The 15,159-nt window shown below is 44.5% G+C and overlaps 1 protein-coding gene across 1 annotated transcript in view; it reads right to left on the bottom strand.

The window, feature by feature from the left end:
- The window catches only part of gbf1 (golgi brefeldin A resistant guanine nucleotide exchange factor 1), a 580,908-nt gene that overhangs the window by 281,318 nt on the left and 284,431 nt on the right, over window positions 1-15,159 (bottom strand).

Raw genomic sequence — 15,159 nt, 5'->3', positions numbered from 1 at the left:
GTCTTTGACGCTTCTGGCGTGAGGCCTCACTTCTTTCTGCCTCAAACTTCAGGCTAGCGGATTTGATGCTGGAACGCCAGCTGAGTCTATCTGTAGGAAGATGCTGCCATGACTGATGCTGAATGCCTGCAAGGGAGAGCTGTTTCTTCAGCTGGTCCTCATAGCGCTTTTTGGGGGCCCCTTGGTTTCGTCTCCCTTCCTTGAGCTCGCCAAAGAGAATTCATTTCGGCATGCATGTATCATCCATCCTGGCTACGTGACCTGCCCAACGAAGCTGTTGTTTGAGTATAATAGACTCCATGCTGGGCAATTTGGCTCTGGTACGGATGTCCTCATTTGCCTTGGGGCAACTGTTTGTTGTGATTTGGCGCTATATAAAAAAAAAAGTTGATTGATTGATTGATTTCAGATGTAGTCCTGCCACTTGATCCCGAAGATGTTTCGGAGACAACGCTGATGAAAGCGTTCCAGTAATCTGATCTGCTGGCGATACAGAACCCAGGTTTCAGCTCCATACAGGAGGGTAGGGACCACAATGGCTCTGTAGACCTGCACTTTTGTGGAAAGGCGCAGTGCATGATTCTGCCAGACTTTCTTTGAGAGTCGACCAAAAGAACTGCTGGCCTTGGCAAGGCGACTGTCTAGGTCCTTGGCAACAGATGCATCGTTTGAGATAACACTACCGAGATACGTGAAGTGCTTTACTGCATTCAGGCTGGTACCCTCGATGTTGATTTGGGGTGGGGTATATGCTGTATGGGGGACCGGTTGATATAGCACTTCTGTCTTTCTCAGGCTGATGGTGAGGCTGAAGGCTCTTGCTGCTTCAGCAAAACAGTTGACAATGTGCTGCAAGGCTTGCTACGTATGGGCGACGAGGGCGCAGTCATCTGCGAAGAGCAGCTCCATGATTAGCTGTTCTGTGATCTTAGTGTGGGACAGAAGGCGCCGCAAGTTAAACAGACTTCCGTCGGTTCTGAAGCGGATATAGATGCCGTCTGTCAAGTCTTCTTTGGCCTCACGAAGCATCATGCTGAAGAAGATGGAGAACAGAGTGGGTGCGAGGATGCAACCTTGTTTGACGCCATTTGAGATAGGGAAGCTGCCGGACAGAGTCCCGTTGTACTTCATTTGTCCCATCTGGCCTTCATGCAGCTGTTTTCATGTTTTCATGCCCTGCGGTTTTGCACGTTCTCCCACTTAGAAATCATGGAGGGGTCTGAAATTTTCAATTAAGGTTCATGTCCACTGTGAGAGACATAATATTAAATAAATAAAAAAAAAAAAAAAAAAAAAAAAAAATCTGGAAATCACAATGTATGATTTTTTTTGTTATATATAATTTACTGGTATGTTACTGCTGCAAATAAGTATTTGAACACCTACCAACCAGCAAGAATTCTGGCTCTCACAGACCTGTTAATTTTTCTTTAAGAAGCGCTCTTATTCTGCACTCTTTACCTATATTAACTGCACCTGTTTGAACTTGTTACCTGTATAAAAGACACCTGTTCACACACAATCAATCATACTCCAACTTGTCCACCATAGCCAAGACCAAAGAGCTGTCTAGGGACACCAGGGACAAAACTGTAGACCTGCACAAGGCTGGGATGGACTACAGGACAACAGGCAAGCAGCTTGGTAGAAGACAACAACTGTTATGATTATTTATTAGAAAGTGGAAGAAACACAAGATGACTGTCAACCTCCCTCAGTCTGGGATTCCATGCAAGATCTCACTTTGTGGGGTAAGGATGATTCTGAGAAAGCTCAGAACTACACAGGAGGACCTGGTCAATGACCTGAAGTGAGCTGGGACCACAGTCACAAAGATTACATTAGTAACACATGATGCTGTCATGGTTTAAAATCCTGCAGGGCAGCAAGGTTCCCCTGCTCAAGCCAGCACATGTCCAGGCCCATTTGAAGTTCACCAGTGACCATCTGGATGATCCAGAGGAGGCATGGGAGAAGATCATGTGGTCAGATGAGACCAGAATAGAGCTTTTTGGAATCAGCTCCACTTACCATGTTTAGAGGATGAGAACAACCCCAAGAAAACCATCCCAACCGTGAAGCATGGGGGTAGAAACATCATACTCTGGGTGTGCTCTTCTGCAAAGGGGACAGGACGACTGCACCGTATTGAAGGGAGGATGGATGGGGTCATGTATTGCGAGATTTTGGCAAACGACCTCCTTCCCTCAGTAAGAGCATTGAAGATGGGTCATGGCTGGGTCTTCCAGCATGACAATGACCCCAAACACACAGCCAGGGCAACTAAGGAGGGGCTCCGTAAGAAGCATTTCAAGGTCCTGGAGTGGCCTGGCCAGTCTCCAGACCTGAACTCAATAGAAAATCTTTGGAGGGAGCTGAAACTTCAAACCTGAAAGATTTGGAGATCTGTATGGAGGAGTGGACCAAAATCCCTGCTGCAGTGTGTGAAAACCTGGTGAAAAACTACAGGAAACGTCTGACCTCTATAATTGCAAACAAAGGCTACTGTACCAAATATTAGCACTGATCTTCACAGGTGTTCAAATACTTATTTGCAGCAGTAACATACAAATAAATTATTAAAAAATCATACATTGTGATTTCCGGATTTTTTTTTTTTTTTTTTAGATTATGTCTCTGACAGTGGACATGCACCTAAGATGAAAATTTCAGACCCCTCCCTGATTTCTAGGTGGGAGAACTTGCAAAATCGCAGGGTGTTTAAATACTTATTTTCCTCACTGTATATATATATATATATATATATATATATAGTTTACAGACTCTTGATAATTGAGATCTAACTGGGTCTGCCCACCCCCACCTACCACCACCACACACACCTCATTTCTTTCTGAGAATAATGAGCTGGAGCTTTCGTCAGCTGCTCAGAGCGATTCTTGGATTGCCTTCTGAAAGCATTAAGCTTCCTGATCTGCTGGATCCACAGATCAGCCAATAATCACCCCAGCAAGACAACAGTCTGTTAATGCAGTGTGTGTGTGTGTCTGTCTGTCTGTGACCTAATTTTCCAGTACAGTGCCAGATTTGGTTGTTCTGTAACAGATTGTCCATGTACCTGTGATTCTGGAATTCTCTCTATAGTGAGCCAAGACTGCATATCACATCAGCACAGAAACAGGAATCAATGTTGACACCTGATAACGAAGCTTGCTAAAATCACCCAAAAATGGAGGAAGACACATGCACGTGTGTGTGTGTGTGTGTGTGTGTGTGTGGCACTGGCGTTGCTGTCAGTACTAAGTGTGTGTGCGTGTGTGTGGCACTGGCGTTGCTGTCAGTACTAAGTGTGTGTGCGTGTGTATGGCACTGGCGTTGCTGTCAGTACTAACTGTGTGTGTGTGTGTGTGTGTGTGTGTATAGCACTGGCGTTGCTGTCAGTACTAACTGTGTGTGTGTGTGTGTGTGTGTGTATAGCACTGGCGTTGCTGTCAGTACTAACTGTGTGTGTGTGTGTGTGTTTGTGTGTGTGTGTATAGCACTGGCGTTGCTGTCAGTACTAACTGTGTGTGTGTGTGTGTGTTTGTGTGTGTGTGTATAGCACTGGCGTTGCTGTCAGTACTAACTGTGTGTGTGTGTGTGTTTGTGTGTGTGTGTATAGCACTGGCGTTGCTGTCAGTACTAACTGTGTGTGTGTGTGTGTGTGTGTGTGTGTGTGTATAGCACTGGCGTTGCTGTCAGTACTAACTGTGTGTGTGTGTGTGTGTGTGTGTGTGTGTGTGTATAGCACTGGCGTTGCTGTCAGTACTAACTGTGTGTGTGTGTGTGTGTGTATAGCACTGGCGTTGCTGTCAGTACTAACTGTGTGTGTGTGTGTGTGTGTGTGTGTGTGTATAGCACTGGCGTTGCTGTCAGTACTAACTGTGTGTGTGTGTGTGTGTATAGCACTGGCGTTGCTGTCAGTACTAACTGTGTGTGTGTGTGTGTGTATAGCACTGGCGTTGCTGTCAGTACTAACTGTGTGTGTGTGTGTGTGTGTGTATAGCACTGGCGTTGCTGTCAGTACTAACTGTGTGTGTGTGTGTGTGTATAGCACTGGCGTTGCTGTCAGTACTAACTGTGTGTGTGTGTGTGTATAGCACTGGCGTTGCTGTCAGTACTAACTGTGTGTGTGTGTGTGTGTATAGCACTGGCGTTGCTGTCAGTACTAACTGTGTGTGTGTGTGTGTGTATAGCACTGGCGTTGCTGTCAGTACTAACTGTGTGTGTGTGTGTGTGTATAGCACTGGCGTTGCTGTCAGTACTAACTGTGTGTGTGTGTGTATAGCACTGGCGTTGCTGTCAGTACTAACTGTGTGTGTGTGTGTGTGTATAGCACTGGCGTTGCTGTCAGTACTAACTGTGTGTGTGTGTGTGTGTATAGCACTGGCGTTGCTGTCAGTACTAACTGTGTGTGTGTGTGTGTGTGTGTATAGCACTGGCGTTGCTGTCAGTACTAACTGTGTGTGTGTGTGTGTGTGTGTGTGTATAGCACTGGCGTTGCTGTCAGTACTAACTGTGTGTGTGTGTGTGTGTATAGCACTGGCGTTGCTGTCAGTACTAACTGTGTGTGTGTGTGTGTGTATAGCACTGGCGTTGCTGTCAGTACTAACTGTGTGTGTGTGTGTGTGTGTGTGTGTGTGTATAGCACTGGCGTTGCTGTCAGTACTAACTGTGTGTGTGTGTGTATAGCACTGGCGTTGCTGTCAGTACTAACTGTGTGTGTGTGTGTGTGTGTGTGTGTGTGTGTGTGTGTGTGTGTGGCACTGGCGTTGCTGTCAGTACTAACAATCCGGCATTTTCACCAAATAAATAAAATAGCTGGATTTACATGCAGACAGATTAACAGCGAACGCTATTTTGAACCCAAGATGGCACCATGAGTCACGTGACCATTTTTTTTTTCCTCCAACTCATGTCACCACTCTCTCAATTAAGGCACACTACCACATGGTTCCCAACCCTGACCCTCAGAACAGGGAGAGGACGTTTGGGGGCACAATGACTACCACTGGGAACCAAGGACATTCAATGTAAAACCATTCCTATTTCAGACAGAAATAATTGTCATTTGTTCAGATATGTGGCGATGAGAATTAACTAAAATGCAAAGTGCCAATCCCAGTAATGTCAATCACTAGAGATAAACAGCCGAAACATCAGGACATCTTTCAATGTGTTGTCAGGTCCAGAAGTCGTATGGCACCATCATTGAGTTGAACTGAAACAATCCAGATATTCTTTTTTTTTTATTAAGAAATGGCAGGTATAAAATTACAAAGCATACGACGTCTATTAGAAAAGTATCCGACCTTATTATTTTTTTAAAAAACCATATGGATTTGAATCATGTGTGATTGCGTCAGACAAGCTTGAACCCTCGTGCGCATGCGTGAGTTTTTTCATGCCTGTCGGTTGCGTCATTCACCTGTGAGCAGGCTTTGAGTGAGGTGTGGTCCAGCCCTCTCGTCTATGTTTTATTGCGAATAAATGAACGATTTGGAGCTTTGCTGCACATGACTGGAAAGCAACCGGAATCTGTCTGAAATCCACCTGAAAGCTGTCCTGAGAGACCAACACCGAGGTGGTTTTGTGCCGCGTCCCTCCGCTTATTTTTCCATGAAAAAAACTCCTGTAACGGTGGAATGTGCTGAAAAAGTGCTGATGTCCACATCTTCTGCCTTTTTGTGAAAGTCAGACGAGGTCCCGGATCAACAAAGCTTTCATGTTGGAAATGATCTGGTTGTTCCAGCGGGGTGTCAGCCTGTCGATGGGGGCTGGGAGCGCGCCGCGCTCTCAGGAGTTGTGGGCAGTCCTTAAAGCGGCAGTAACACTCCGTAATCTGTTTAATCCCCATAAAATCGTCCCTGAAAGCCATATTAATTTTTCGAACGGCGTCCACCTGGAGGTCTCTCACAGTTTCTGGAAAAAAATTGATGCAGCAAAGCTCCAAATCGTTCAGACATTTATTCGCAATAAAAAATAGACGAGAGGGGTGGACCACACCTCACTCAAAGCCTGCTTACAGGCGAATGACGCAACCGACAGGCATGAAAATCTCACGCATGCGCACGAGGGTTCAAGCTTGTCTGACGCAATCACACGTGATTCAAATCCATATGGTTTAAAAAAAAAAAAAAAAAAAGGTCGGATACTTTTCTAATAGACCTCGTATACAAGAATGCAATCCCTTTCTCTTTTTTAAAGAGGAGACCAGAGAGTGTGCATAGTATCCCTCCAGGTGACTCTAGGTCTCCTTGGGAATGTCCCTCACCCCAAGAGAGTACTACAGACCAGCAACTCATCACACATTCGAGAACAGATAAAGGGATAAAAAAGGGAGAAACCCAAGAAGAGGGAACATGTTTCACATGGTGAATTGTATACAATCTTGTTCTCAAGCACTCAACCCACCTTTACACAATTCAACAACTTAAGTAAACTATATGTACAGGAACAAGAAACTGGGTGCTCTACCAAGCACTGTTGCCATGAAGGAAAAAAAATTGTAATAATACAATTTTTGGTGGATTACAGTATCAATGTGTTCAGACAAAATCTGCTCTCATAGGGGTTATGAATTCAAGCCAGTTCTTCCAAATATGGTAGACTGAGGCCTTCTGTTTTTTTTTTTAGTGAGGTCAGCTTCTCCATCTTGAAAATTTACAGTATGATGCCCAACCAATCCTCCAGTGTGGGAGGAGATAGACTTAGCCATTTCCTGGTAATATATTTTTTGCTTGCCACCAGAAGAATTTGTAGTACTTTTATATCTCTTCTTGTTTTTTATAAATGGAGTGCATCCTAGGTAAAAGGATTCAAAACGTAAAAGGTATTTGAATGTTAAAAACTTTACTTAAGGAGTCACTGACCTCTCACCAAAATAAGTTCAACTTGTGACACTCCCAAAAAATATGGTAGTGATTAGCCCCTGTTGAGCCACACTGCCCCCAACAAGTCATGTTAGTTCTTTATATTTCTCAAGATGTCTTAAACAACCGGATAATGTTCTTCCAGGAGTACTCCCTCCAATCCATAGAGTTGGATGTTGTCCATTGGAATTTCCATATCACAATACCTGCTTCCCTTTCCCATTTTAGTTTGACATAAAAGGTGTTATTGTTGCTAGCCAGAGATAGAGCAGTCTATCGACTGGAGATGGATTTGAAAGGAGTCACTGAGAAGACAGATTTTATAATGAGGAAAAACTTTGACTCTACCTCAGAACTCTGCTAGTTTACATTCATGTTCAATATATGATATTACTTGAAAATATCTGTATATGTCACTCCGTTTGAAACCATGCTTTTGCTGTAGAAATTCAAAACAATGTATAGAACTCCTTTGTGTGAGAGATAAGTTGTAAGCCCGGTGTTAGACCACTGTTTAAAACAGGAATCACCTCTGTTTGGAATGAAATCTGAGTCATAGGCAACTCATCTAATGGCCCAGTCCACACGGCACTTAATGAAGGGTGACGAAGCCCTGACGAAACATGAAACCTGGACTTTCGTTGACTTTCAATGGCATCATTTAAACTTCACACAGCTTCGTTCCTGCAGCTGGAGCTTCGTCAGGATTTTTAAACTGTTGAAAAATTTGAACGAAGGGCAACGAAAACCTCAATTCGTCCGTGTTTTGTTTTGCTGTCGTTCTTGATGTTTTTTAATCATTTGTTTAGTTTTTGTCATGTTATTGTTTAATTTGACTTCGTTGGAGCAGCTGAATGTTTTCACACAGTGCAGAAGCCAGTTTCTGAGCACTGAGGCTAGTGCTGTGTTCATGTACCATTGGAAATTACAGAGCCAACGCAGCCTGCTTGCTTGGATTTTTTTTTTTATCTGGGTGGAGAGTCAGGTTCAATGGGCTCAGCCACCATATCTAGGGAAGAATTAATCTTTTGTGTAGATACAATTAATTATTTTGCCACAAGCAACTGCTGAATTTGAAACAACAAAAAAGTTGTGTATTTTCCGAGAGTACCTGAACACAGCGGTAGCGAGAGCAGCAGCTCCTGCGTGCGCTTATTTTTTATTAATTATAACAATATGAGTGTAGGAAAGACAATCCAGCCCTTATGTACATGTGGCAAAAGGTAGATAATTTAAAAAAAATTATATAAAGAGCTGTTCTGGAAGGCAGAATCCACATTGTGGATTAGCTGTAGCTGGTGGGAATAACCGTACATGTGAGTCAATGCACGTTCACACACAATGATCAATTTACTGCTCTGATATATTCAATCATCTTTACACTTATATTTATTCCCTGTTTTGACAGTTTTCTGTTATAAATCAATATATATGGCTTAGCAGCGTAATAAAGTGATACAGCAGTGACCACGGCACACCAGAGGGCTTTTTTTTTTTTTATTGGAGCGAGCACACAGCAGACAGTGAGGATTTTGATGATGATGGACATGATCCCTTTTTTGTTCTGGGCGAGGAAACAGAGCAGGTGGTCAGCCGACGTGCACACAGATCTCCACAGCTTCTGGTTGCAGTTTCTCCAGGACTCAGGCGCTATGAGCTCCGTCCCAGTGCCGAGTCCTGGAACTCAGAGATGCAAACACACACTGCTCCAGCTGTGGCTCCGGGTACGTTTCACTTAAAGCGTCAAGATCGTTAGCTTTGGTTTTGTTAAGTTCCCCTTTCGTCCCTTTTGCGCTCTTGCTTTGCAGGCTATTCTGTGATAAAGCTCTTTCGTCCACCTTTTCTCAACGAAATGTGACTTTTTTTTTTTTTACTTTTTCCCTTTGTTCAGGAATCGTTGTGTGCAGTTTGACTGGGCCATACACAGTCTCATCATTTTATAGATTCCACAGTTGTTAATTACCTTCATCCAAACCCAAAGAGTATGAGTTAACCAGGGGGTTCCCACTTTCTCAAGACGACACATCAACCCCCCATCAACTAAAGCAGCATCAATAGGGAAATGTTTAGAAAAGCCAAACTCTTATCTCCTTCCACCTTGCCTGGTGAGATTCATTGCACCAATAAAGCAGCGGGATTATTTGGGAAGCAAAGTAATAATTTTTCATGCAAGGGAGGCCAAAACCCCCTTTTCCTTAGCCAGTTGAGTCGGGTATCTAATTCTTTGTTTTCTTGAGCTCAAGCTCAAGAAGGGAACCAGAGCCCATCTATGTAGATGTTCTTTTATACTTGGGAAAGTGGAACGTAGTTCTCCCTGAATAGACCTGTAAGGTCTCTAGTTAAATTTATCCCCAAGTATTTAATGTCATCATTCTCCCAGTTTAGATTAAATGTATTTTTCAAAATTGCAGAGGCATTGTAGCTGACTGTCATCACTTGTGTTTTTGAAATATTGAGTTTATATCCATATAATTTGCCAAATTTGGTCAATGTAGCCATAAGTTCAGGAAAAGACCTCTCAGGGTCACCCAGGCAAACCAAAATGTCAGCTGAGAAAATCGCTACCTTGTGGACCGTTCCCGCCATTGCAATGCCTTTAATACTTGGACTCTGCTTTATCAGTTGGCCTAATGACTCTATAAATAAATCAAACAGAAGGGGGGAGAGTGAGCAGCCTTGTCTACAACCTCATTCCAAGACAAAAGAGGCTGAAAGGTCCCCATTAACTTTAATACAGGCTGAGGGCTCGTTATAGAGAGCTTGAATTATTTTAATAAAACTACCCCAAATCCAAATTTCCTCAAAACTTTATATAAAAAACTATATGGATTTGAATGACATGCGATTACACCAATCATGCTTGAACCCTCGTGTGCATGCGTGAATTTTTTCACGCGTGTCGGTGACGTCATTTCCCTGTGGGCAGGCTTCGATTGAGCACTGGTCCAGCCCTCTCGGCTGAATTCCTTTGTCTGAGACGCTGCTCGAGACGGCGCGCGTTGCTTTATCAAACTTTTTTCAGGACCTGTGAGGGATATCCGAGTGGACACTATTCGAGAAATTCAGCTGGTTTTCTGTGAAAAGTTTAACGGGTGATGAGAGATTATGGGGTGTTTCTGTCGCTTTAAGGACTTCCCACGGAGCGGGACGTCGCGCAGCGCTCCCAGGCGCCGTTGTCGGGCTGTTTCGAGCTGAAATCATCCTAATTTAAGGCTCTGTTGACCCAGGACGTCGTCAGAGAACAGAGAAGATTCCTAAGAGGCCGGCATGAGGAGTTTATGCGGACATTCCACTGTTAAAGGTCATTTTGTAATGAAAGAACGTGCACGCAAATTCGCCGAGTCGTTTCCGTGACGACGCCGCAAATCTGTGTGCGCCGCGACAGGAAAAACACCTCCGTGTTGAAAACCATTTGTAAAATTCAGGCGGCTTTTGATGGCTTTCAACAAGTGAGTAACTGAGAAATTGTTTAACAGTTGGGCATGTTCCAACTTGCCCGTTACGTTTTCCAACGGAGGTGTTTTTCCTGTCGCGACCCCCCACGGTCGGGTGCGGCCCAACATGCGACTCTGCCCGCACGTTCTTTCATTACAAAATGACCTTTAACAGTGGAATGTCCGCATAAGCTCCTCATGCCGACTTCTTCTGAAAGTTCTCTGTTCTCTGACGACTTACTGGGTGAACAGAGCCTGAAATGTGGAAGTTTTCAACTTGAAACAGCGAGATGACACTGCCTGGGAGCGCAGATCGCCGTCAGGCGCAGTGGTTAGTCCTTAAAGCGACACTACCAGAACAAAATATCTCATCAGCCGTTAAACTTTTCAATGAAAACCATCTGAATTTATCGAATGGTGTCCACTCAGTTGTGCCTTACTGTTTTTGAAAAAGTTTTATCAAACAAAGCAGCAGTCTCTGAGCCATTCCTAAACAATGAAAGAAAAAAAAAAAAAAAAAAAAAAAAAAAAATCGACGAGAGGGTGGGTGACTCCTCACTCAGGCGAATGACGTAACCGACAGGCGTGAAAAAACTCCCGCATGCCCACGAGGGTTCAAGCATGTCTGATGTAATCACACGTGATTCAAATCCATATGGTTTTTGAAAAAAATAATAAGGTCAGATACTTTTCTAATAGACCTCGTATTTCCAATCTCCGTGCAAGAATAAAAGTGAATAATTTATAATCTAGTTTGAGAACACTAATTGGGCAGTAATTCCCACACTCCTGAACATCATATCCCTCCTTGGGAATTATATAAATGATCGTCTCTCTCCAGGAGGAAGGGGCCCCTCCCTTTTGTACAATCCAGTTAAAAGTTTTTTTTTTTAATATAAAAGTGGTGCTAGATCAGCCCTAAAGGTGCGGTAAAATTGAGAACAGAAACCCCCACCGCCTTCCCACTTTTAATCTAGAAATGGCTACATTTATTTCCTCAATAGAGATGAGTTTAATTAGAGCATCACTTTGGTGATCTGAAAGAAAGGGCCGATCCAAGGAGCTAAGAAATGTATTGATAAAGATATTCCTCAGAAGCCAGTGTGCGAGAGTAACGCTCCCTGTAGAAATTTTCAAAAAACTCTTGATTTTCTCTATTTAGGTCTCTATAACTCTTGTTTTAGGGTGCATTATTTTGTAAATTGTATTTTCCTCCTGTTGGTTACGTAATTTATACACCAAATATTTTGCAGATTTCTCTCCTATATCATAGTATTTTTATTTGAGGAAGATCACATTCTTTGGGGCCTCTTGTATATAGCTGTCATTAATTTATCCTTGTATTTTCCTCATTTCTTGTTTTGAATGAATGTTTTATATTCTTTCAATGGAATGAATATTTAATTCAGTGAAAGCTGGAACATTCCATTCAATGAGGCTCGCTGAATGGAATGTTCCAGCTTTCACCTCGTGAAATATTCGTACCACTGAACTTATAAACATTCATAAAAATAATTACAAAATTAATAATTATAAAAATAGTCCAAGTCTGGACTACTGATATCTTCATGTAGTTTCTTTTTTAATTTTCCTTGTAAGTCAAATAATTGTCTTTTTGTTTTTTAGGAAGGAGGTGGTGGAGATAATTTTCCTCAACACTGCCTTTAAAGTGGATATGACAAAGACAACATAGTCTTATTACATGTAACAAAGGAGGAGACCTCCCCTGTGTCAATTTTAGGTAGTCATTAATATCCTCTCTCATCTTGGAAACAATAGTTGGATCATTTAGTATATGTGAATTAAATTTCCAGAGTATTGCATTTCTTCCCGGTCATAAGTAAAGAAATAGAAATGGGGCTATGGTCCAATAAATCCCTCATTAATATGTCACAATCTTTAACTTTATCTGCCTTAAACATAAAAAAAAAATAATCAGTCCTAGTATAAACTGCATTTGGACATGAGTAAAAGGTATAGTCCTTGGTAGAAGGGAGTTGTTCTCGCCACACATCGACTATGCCCAACTCCTCAAGATACATATTAACTTCTTTATGAGAGGGTTACTTTGGGTGGGTACAATGGAGGAGTCTAGTTAAGGATTAAATCAAATATTGAAATCTCCCCTGCAAATGATCAGTCCCTGACAGTCAAACATTAAATCGAAAAGGCTTCTATAGAATAACCAATCGCTACCAGGAGGGGCATATACATTTAGGATTGTAATCGCCGAGCCTTTAATTCTTCCAGTTATCTTAATAAATCTTCCATCCTCATCCCTTACTCTGAAATGTGTTCATAGTTGAGTGTATGAGAGATAAGAGTAGCCACACCCCTCTTATGACTAGACTTAACAGAGGAGGTGCAACACATGCTTAAACCCCTTTCTTTTTAGTTAAGTATGCTCTGTCTGATTCAAGTGTGTCTCTTGGAGTTGAGCAATCTGTGCACTTTCTTTCCTTAACTGGGTTTAAGACCCCATTTACACTGAAAGAAATAAGCCTCAAAATACTATTTTGCATTTAATTGTATAGTAATGTACGAGATTACCTGGAAAAACAGTAAATGACAGACAGTAACAGGCAGAACACCCCCCCAAAAAACTGACAGGAAAAACAGAATGATGCACACCAACCAAGTTGTATTGTAAATAACTCTAACACTAATATTTTAATGACACTTCCAGCAACGCTGCTCCCCTTGAACTTTGAAGGAAAACCCCTTAAGCAACCTGAGCAAGAGGGCCTTCAGCTTCTGATGGGAACCCAAAGAAAAGAAGTCCTTCAGTTCTGACACAACGATAATTTTGAGTTCACAGTGTCATCTGAAATTCAAAATGAAGACCTCATAAAGACAGGCTATTGCTGTTCACGTCTGAACATCTGCAACTTCTCCTTGAATCCTGCTGCTCTCCCCGGTGGCGCCAGACACCCCCCCCCCCCGCACGTTACCACAACGACCACCTGTGGAGCCTCTCCTAGAGTGTAGTCGGCTGTGTAACCACTTTCACTAGGAAATCCCGGCTTGCAAGATCCGCTGTCGCCTCCTTGACAGAGTTGTAGGTTTTAGGTCCATCATCATGAAATGCTTTCAGCCGCGTGGGATAGAGGATGCGGAACCGTAGATCCTTCCCTTTTAAGACCCTCCAAACCACCGCATACTCCTTCCTGATGGCCAGGATCTCTGGGTGGTAGTCATGGTCAAAGTTAATCTTGTTGTTATTGTAATCTGAGCACTTCTTTGACAGTGTAGCATAAGAATTTCACCAGGATTGACCGTGGCTGAGTGCCGTCAGGAGGGGGTGCTAATGCTCTGTGCGCTCACTGAATCTGTAACGTTGTGGACGCGGGGAGGTTGACATTTTCTCTGATTAACTTCTCCACCAAGTGACTCGAACTGCCACATTATCGTGGTGGTGGTGGTGGGGGGGTTGCGTACCCGGATGATCCTAGGAGCTATGTTGTCAGGGGCTTCATGCCCCTGGTAGGGTCTCTCATGGCAAACAGGTCCTAGGGGACGGGTCAGACTAAGGGAAGTTCAGAAGCTCCCATGACGAGTATAATATCAAGGACCGAGAGGTCGCCCGGTGTGGCGGAGCCGGGGCCCCACCCTGGAGCCAGGTCCGGGGTTGGGGCTCATGCACGAGCGCCTGGGGGTCGGGCCTTAGCCCACGGGGCCCCGCCGGACCCAACCCGAAAAAGCGATGTGGGCCCACCCTCCTGTTGGTTCATCACCTGCAGAGGGGGCCATGAGGTTCGAGTGCAGAGAGGACTGGGTGGTGGTCGAGGGCGGGTGGCCCGGCGGCCCAGTACCGTGCTCACAGCCTCTGGCTGTCAGGATGTGGAACGTCACCTCGCTGGGGGGGGAAGGAGCCTGAGCATGTGAGGGGAGGTTGAGAGGTACCGAATAGAGATATTCGGGCTCACCTCCATGCACAGTTTGGGCTCTGGTACCCAACTCCTGGAGAGGGGCTGGGCACTGCACTTTTCTGGCATTGCCCACGGGGAGAGGCGGTGGGCAGAGGTAGAATTTCTCATTGCTCCCCAGCTCAGTCGCCATGTGTTGGGGTTCACCCCGGTGAATGAGAGGGTCGCATCCCTACGCCTTCGGCTTGGGGACAGGTCTCTCACTGCAGTGCAGAGTACCCGACCTTCTTGGAGTCCTTGGGAGGGGTACTAGACAGTGCTCCAACTGGGGACTCCACTGTTCTCCTGGGAGACTTCAACGCCCATGTGGGCGGCGACAGTGAGACCTGGAGGGGGGTGATCAGGAAGCACGGCCTCCCAGATCTGAACCGCAGTGGTGTTCAGTGGTTGGACTTCTGTGCTAGCCAGAGTTTGTCCATCATGAATACCATGTTCGAGCACAAGGGTGTCCATAGGTGCATGTGTCACCAGGACACACTGAGCCGGAGGTCGATGATTGACTTTGTAGTCGCATTACCTGACCTTCAGCCATGTGTTTCAGACACTCGGGTGAAGAGAGGGGCTGAGCTGTCGACCGATCACCACCTGGTGGTGAGTTGGATCCGTTGGGAGGGGAGGAAGCCGGTCAAACCTGGCAGGCCCAAACGTATCGTGAGGGTCTGCTGGGAATGACTGGCGGAACCCTCTGTCAGCGAGGTCTTCAACTCCCACCTTTGGGAGAGCTTCTCCCAGATCCCAGGGGAGGTTGGAGACATGGAGTCCAAGTGGACCATGTTCTCCACCTCCAATGTCGATGCGGCCGCTTGCAGCTGTGGTCTCAGGGTCTCTGGTGCCTGTCGCGGCGGCAATCCCTGAACCCAGTAAGTAAGGGATGCCGTCAAATTGAAGAAGGAGTCCTACTTGTCTTTGTTGGCAGGTGGGACTCCG

The sequence above is a fragment of the Thalassophryne amazonica genome, chromosome 13, assembly GCF_902500255.1.
Source record: "Thalassophryne amazonica chromosome 13, fThaAma1.1, whole genome shotgun sequence".
NCBI classification, from domain to species: domain Eukaryota; kingdom Metazoa; phylum Chordata; class Actinopteri; order Batrachoidiformes; family Batrachoididae; genus Thalassophryne; species Thalassophryne amazonica.
Note: the sequence above shows the minus strand (reverse complement) of the source record. Positions and strands in the feature narration are given on the sequence as shown.